General features: G+C 42.8%; 1 long non-coding RNA gene across 2 annotated transcripts in view; it reads right to left on the reverse strand.

Annotated features, from left to right (window-relative positions):
- Window positions 1–6,515, reverse strand: part of LOC144693477 (uncharacterized) — a 33,950-nt gene extending 27,435 nt beyond the window's left edge. The window contains exon 1 of one of the 2 annotated variants that reach the window (XR_013579545.1): window positions 6,429–6,515. This is a non-coding gene — a long non-coding RNA (uncharacterized LOC144693477). Of the gene's footprint in view, window positions 1–2,047; window positions 2,124–6,428 lie in introns of those variants that run through there. The other variant, XR_013579546.1, reaches the window with a different exon arrangement.
- Between the last annotated feature and the right edge of the window lie 417 nt (window positions 6,516–6,932).

The raw sequence follows: 6,932 nt of genomic DNA on the forward strand, positions 1-6,932 counted from the left end.
ACTCTTCAGCCAGAAGTGCCAAGTGAATTATCCATCTTGGCATCCTCTGGAGGTTCCCAGCATCACAGATGCCAGCCTGCAGCCAATTCGATTCACTCCACGTGACATCAAGTAACAGCTGAAGGCACTGGATAGTGCAAAGGCTATGGGCCATGACAATATTCCGGCAATAGTACTGAAGACTTGTGCTCCAGGACTTGCCGCGCCCCTAGGCAAGCTGTTCCAGTGCAGCTACATCACTGGCATCTACCCGGCTATATGGAAAATTGCTCAAGTATGTCCTGTACACAAAAAGCAGGACAAATCCAACCCGGCCAATAATCGCCCCATCAGTCTGCCCTCGCTCATCAGTAAAGTAATGAAAGGGGCCACTCAGCTCCTGACCTCATTACAGCCTTGGTTCAAACGTGGACAAAAGAGCTGAACGCCTGAGGTGAGGTGAGAGTGACTGCCCTTGACATCAAGACAGCATTTGACCGAGTGTGGCATCAAAGAGCCCTAGCAAAACTGGAGTCAATGGGAATCAGGGGGAAACTCTCCGCTGGTTGGAGTCATATCTAGCACAAAGGAAGATGATTGTGATTGTTGGAGGTCAGTCATCTCAGCTCCAGGACATCATTGCAGGAATTCCTCAGAGTAGTGTTCTTGGCCCAATCACCTTCAGCTGTTTCATCAATGATCTTCCTTCTATTATAAGGTCAGAAGTGGGGATGTTCGCTGATGATTACACAATGTTCAGCACCATTCACGACTCCTCAGGTACTGAAGCAGTCCATTTCCCAATGCAGCAAGACCTGGACAAAATGAAAGCTTGGGCTGACAAGTGGCAAGTAACATTCGCGTCACGCAAGTGCCAGGCAATGACCATCTCCAACAAGGGAGAATCAAACCACCGCCCCTTGATGCTCAATGACATTACCATCACTGAATCCCCCACTATCAACATCCTGGGGATTATCATTGACCAAAAACTGAATTGGACTCGCCACATAAATACTATGGCTACAAGAGCAAGTCAGAGGCTAGGAATCCTGCAACAAGTAATTCACCTCCAGACTCCCCAAAGCTTGTCTAGCATCTACAAGGCACAAGTCAGGAGTGTGATGGAATATTCCCCACTTGCCTGGATGAGTGCAGCTCCAACAACACTCAAGAAGCTTGACACCATTCAGGACAAAGCAGCCCGCTTGATTGGCACCACATCCACAAACATTCACTCCCTCCACCACCAATGCACAGTAGCAGCAGTGTGTACCATCTACAAGATGCACTGCAGGAATTCACCAAGGCTCCTTAGACAGCACTTTACAAACCCACAATCACTACCATCTAGAAAGACAAGGGTAACAGATAGTTGGGAACATCACCACCTGGAAGTTCCTCTCCAAGCCACTCACCATCCTGACTTGGAAATATATTGCTGTTCTTTCACTGTCGCTGGGTCAAAATTCTGGAACTCCCTTCCTAACAGCACTGTGGGTGTACCTACACCACATGGACTGCAGCAGTTCAAGAAGGCAGCTCACCAGCCGCCTTCTCAAGGGCAACTAGGGATGGGCAATAAATGCTGGCCCAGCCAGTGATGCTCACATCCCGTGAATGAATAAAAAAAAGTAAACAGTTTTTTATAATATATTGCTTAAGCCACACTTAAACAACCTTTTATCAAATTTTGGTCTAGTATTTTGAAGATATTGTTACATGAAAGAGCAATTGGGATAACTCCTGATTTAAAACCTTTATACCAGTGAATTAACACTCCATCAGCATTCCTGTAATGATCAGCAAAATGATGGAAGGAGTGATCAATAGTGCCATCAAGTAACACATCCTCACCAATAACCTGCCAGCAGATGATCAGTCCAGCTTCTGCCAGAACCACTTGGCTCCAGACCTCATCAAAGCCTGATTCAACCATGGACACAAGAGCTAAATGCAAAAATAGAGGTGAATATAATTCACCATGACAGAAAAGGGCTGGAAACCAGAGGAAAAGTGAGGTTAATGGAGGTCAAGGAAAAGAAACTTCTAATATTTAGGATTATACCTGACACACAAAGACATACACATGGCTGTGAATCAATTCAGTCTCGGGATGGTGCTACAGGAAGTCCTCGGTGAAGCGTCTTTAGCCCCAACCATCTTTAGCTGTTTCATTAATGACTCTTCCTTTCTTCATAATGTCAGAAGTCCAGCTGTTCATTGTTGATTCCAGTATTCAGCTCCATTCTCAAATCTTTCAATAATAAATCAGTAAATGTCAGCCTATAGCATGAGCTGGAACATATCTGGGCTTGGGCCAATAAACCTCAGGGAACAATTATGCCACAAAAGCTCATCACCAAAAGGAATTGGCAAAACCATTTCCCTTTGATCTTCAATGGCACCAGTAATGCCAAATTCCTCAACTTGAACATCCTGGGCATTACCACTGACCACAATCTTAATTGGACCAGCCATATCAACATGATGTCTACAAGAGCAGACAGAGGCTGGGCACTATATTGCGAATGGCTCACTTCCTGATCCCTCAATGTCTTTTCACCATCTTCAAAGCTGAAGTTGGGAATGTGATGGAATAATCAACACCTCACTTGGATGAGCGTAGCCTCAAACACATTTAAGAAGCTCCAAATCATACAAACAGTCTGTTCAATGGGTGTCCCTGCCATTGTACTTAACATTCACCCCTCTATGGCTGCCATATATATGATCCACAGAATACTCTTAGCTAGTCATCAAAGTTATTTCAACTACCAAGAAGGACAAGAGCAGCAGGGCCATGGAATCACTATTACCCCTAAGTTCTACTTCCAGCTACACACCATCCTGATTTGGACATATCTCACTATTCCTTAACTGATGTTGGGAAAAAATCTTTCATTCCTTACATAACATCATGGTGTGATTCAAGGAAAAGGTCCACTACCATCTTCTAATGACAGGTAGGGATGACTAATAAGTGAGACTTTGCCAGTGTCACCCACATCCCAAGAACAATCCTTTTTTGTTCTTGTTATTATCCATGTTCAGAGTTTGCAAAACCCTGTTGACAACATTTTCCTGTGCCAATCTGTAAATCCATCCGCTGTGAGAAAGGGTTCCATTTTGACCTATGACAAATACAGTGAAGATCACTCTTGGACTGTCCATTTTAAGACAATGCCATAACATCATTACAAGAGCAAAAAACTGCAGATTCTGGAAATAGGAACTAAAAACAAAAAATGCTGCAGATATTCAGCAGGTCTGGCAGTAACCGTGGAGAGAGAAACAGATTTAACGTGCGGAGTCTTCTGCTCTAAGGATATGAGTGTGAGCATGTGTTCGAGCTAACCTCCAGCTCTTAAAGGCAGTAGACTCCTCTTAAAGGGAAGCTGCACTGATTCACAGAAAGAAGCTGTTGGACTCTATTGCAACAATTCTGAAAAGGGAAATTGAACACCAAAAGTGAGGCACCGCAAGAGCCACATGGGTTGCACTGGAGGCAGGCAGAAATGCAAACAGCTCCATTTGCTTGCCTCTGGGGTTCCATAGTGCTGACACTAGTGGCATTACGAAGCCCAAGTTTGCCCCCCTTATTTGAAATTAACAAAACAAATGCAGCCTATTCTTACAATTCAGCATCTAACATTGTCAATAGTGGTCACAATAATGGCATCCACACCAAGGTCTGCTGCCCATATTTAAAGCAGGAGAAATGATGGTTGTCAGCAGGCGAATCAAATAGCAAACAGCCAGAAATAGGAAGAGCAAAATCCAGACTGATGTGTTGTTCAAAAATAAAAAGATGGTGTATCATATGACTTAGCAGCATTTCGACTTAGGAGTTTTTTTAAGTACTAAAATTCCTGTCTTTGTTAATTTTAGCAACAAAATACAGTTGAATAAAAGGTATATTAAAAATAGTAAATCTCAAATAGTCCAGAATTCTCTCTTTAAGTAATTTCAGTTCCTTGCCCTTTATTTCATGCAACATGTTCTGTATTTTATTTATAACATAAGTATTGTTGAAATACTGTTAAATGCTTTCCACGAGATAAAGGCAGAACGGCCCAGAGAGCAAGGTAAATGGATAGGGAAATTGGTCCTGTAGACAGAGGCCATTGGAAATTGGGCCTAAGGCCTCGTCTACATGCCAGTGAGCATCTCAAAAGCCTTCTGTTCACTAAAAGCCTATGTTTTCCTTTGTGTAAATTTTGACTTTGTTGCTCACTTTAACATCAAGATCATTCCTTAGGATTAGATGGAGATGGTGGAATGAGGCTTGTGTGGAGCATAAACACCAGCATGGACCAGCTGGGATGAGTGGGTTGTTTCTGTGTGGTCAAAGCTGGTCTGGAGGTTAAGTCCAAGGTGGGGAGGAGGTGTGGTGTGGGGACACACTTCTGGGGAGATCAGGCCTGTGAGATCAGGTTTATAAATTGCCCTCCCCTGCCCAGCTCCCAACTCTAATTTTGTGCCCAGAAATCAGGGGTAATGGTGGTTGTTTCACCACGGTAGGCAAAAGGGCCATAAAGAGATGGAGAACTGAGACACACAAAAGAAGGAAAATGCAACCACAGCTAGTGAGGCAGAATTAGATCATAAAAGTATATTTGTTAGCAACTGCATTTGGAAAGAAAAGTCATGAAAAAGAACTTTCTTACAATCAGAGCCAGAGACACAACACCAAAGGACATGATGGCAATGGTGACAACAGACCACAAAAAGAAGCTTGGTTGCAGCAACTGGAGAGACAGAGTATAAAGCAAAGGTGTGAAAACAACCTCATTGAGAAAGACAACAACTTCAAATAGAGAGACATCACAAACCAAATTGTAAGTAATAATATTTCTTGAGGCAGGCTATGAAAGAGAACTTGATGGCAGCAACAAGGAAATCAGATAAAGGGCAGAATTTTAACATTTAAGTGCTCTTGCAGTGGGGAAAGCGACAGCAGCCAGGAATCAGAAGGTCAGTGGAGCGGGCTTTGCTGTGGTTCCATAACTTAGCCTCGGGAGTGGAATTTCCCGACCAATCCGATTGGGCGGATGTGATGACAATCTGCTCCTGATTGTTAACCACTCTCTATTTATCCTGCCAGCTCTATAATGTTATGAGTGACAGATGAAGTGTACCAGATGGATAAAATCCACGAGGGAAACTTGACCACGCGATCACAACTGTTTTGCAATTTGTATCTTATTTCAAGATGCGTGCCTTGAATTCAGAAGTAATAAGACTACCGTGTCTTTAGAGGTTTTTAGAAAACTAAATTAAACATTTATTAACAAAAGAAAAGATTTCAAGCACATGCATAAGCCTACAAATTACTACCATAATAACTCCTAAAACCCCTAATTAACCTGACTCCCAATTACACCTCCTTTAAGGCAACAATAAAAAACAATAGATTTAAATAGACCCAGGCAAAGCACACAGTACCCTGCATATTTCAAATTCAAAGTGAGTTTTCTCAGCTTCGGTTGCTGTAGACATCAATTTAGTGCACAGAGGCTGGAGGCTCTTCACACTTGTGTTAGATCTTAGAATGCCTTCTCATGTTACACATAGCTTCATCTCCTTTATACAAGTTTCTCCCTTTTTCATGCAAATTCCATTCTTCCCATATGTTTTTGCAACTTTACTTTTCTCATAATATAAAGCTTTCATTGTACTAATTTTATCAGTAACCCTTGGAAAAAATAAACACACTGTTTGGCTTAGCTTCTTCTGGCTAGGTGTAACACCTTACCATCTCTTTGAAATTCAAACTAACCTAATTTATCTAAAAATGCAAATGTTCCTTACACCTCATATTCTAAAATTTTAGCCATGTTTACGTATTTAGCATTTCAAACCTAGCTTCTTTTTGATAATTCAAAGCCTCCAGATCAACTGTCTCCAATTCAATTAAATACCACACACATATACACAGAAAAACTAATCCAAACCCCACTATTAACCCACTTTTACAATAAATCACAATAATATTATGAAAATTATTATATTTTCATGACAATAATTAATCCATTTAGAGAAAACACACGCAATGGAGGCTGCAAGAGGGCTACCTCTGGAGAAGGCAGGTGTGGATGTAAGTGGCTGAGGAGGTCAGCAGCAGGAGTGGGGTCCCTCGTTCATGAATACAGTGCAGACAGAGGTTCAATGACTTCATCACAGAACCAAAGGTGAGTGATTTGCTCCATTCAACTGCAAACACACTCACTCTGCGCTCTCCAGCCTTCTCCTGCACAGCACTCCTCAGGTCATTACACCTTGCAGCTCTACTCATTCCTCTCTCTCTCGAGGCCTCTCCTCACATCCCCATGTCAAAAACCGCCAATGACACTCAGCTTTATCTTATTGCCTTCACACATCCACCCCTCACAGTCACCCTCCTCAAATGCTGCCCTTGCATCCTCTCAAAACATTTCATTTCTCACACTCATAATTCCCTGATTTCACTTCTGGCAGGAAAAGAGAGTGCAGAACTCCAGGCAGAAGCAGAGAACGGGGGGGTTGCTCTCCAGTTATTGCCATTCTGACCACTGCTTGGGAGAGGCACTAGAAATCAGAAGACTGTCGGAGTACCTGCATGACGTTGGAAATGGAGAGATGTGGGTCTTTCAACTACCTGGTGACAGAATTAGTTATCACACAGCCTCATGGTACACAGCAATCACTCATGTTGAATAGATGTCAGCAGCCACTGAAATATGATCACCTGCACAATGATGACTTTGAACTTTTTCCCCTTGTCAGTTCTAATTCATGTCTTTCATCTCCCACAGGCCCTTCAAGTGTCACTCAGGACTTGGTGCTGGAGGAGAATGAAGATTTCCTCAGATGAGGTCGCGTACTCTGAAAAAGCACTGATATATGACCAATGCACACCCTCTACCAGCTCAGATGCGCACACCTCAGTGGGGCCTTCAAGGCAGGCAGTT

The sequence above is a fragment of the Cetorhinus maximus genome, chromosome 18, assembly GCF_964194155.1.
Source record: "Cetorhinus maximus chromosome 18, sCetMax3.hap1.1, whole genome shotgun sequence".
Lineage (NCBI taxonomy): Eukaryota > Metazoa > Chordata > Chondrichthyes > Lamniformes > Cetorhinidae > Cetorhinus > Cetorhinus maximus.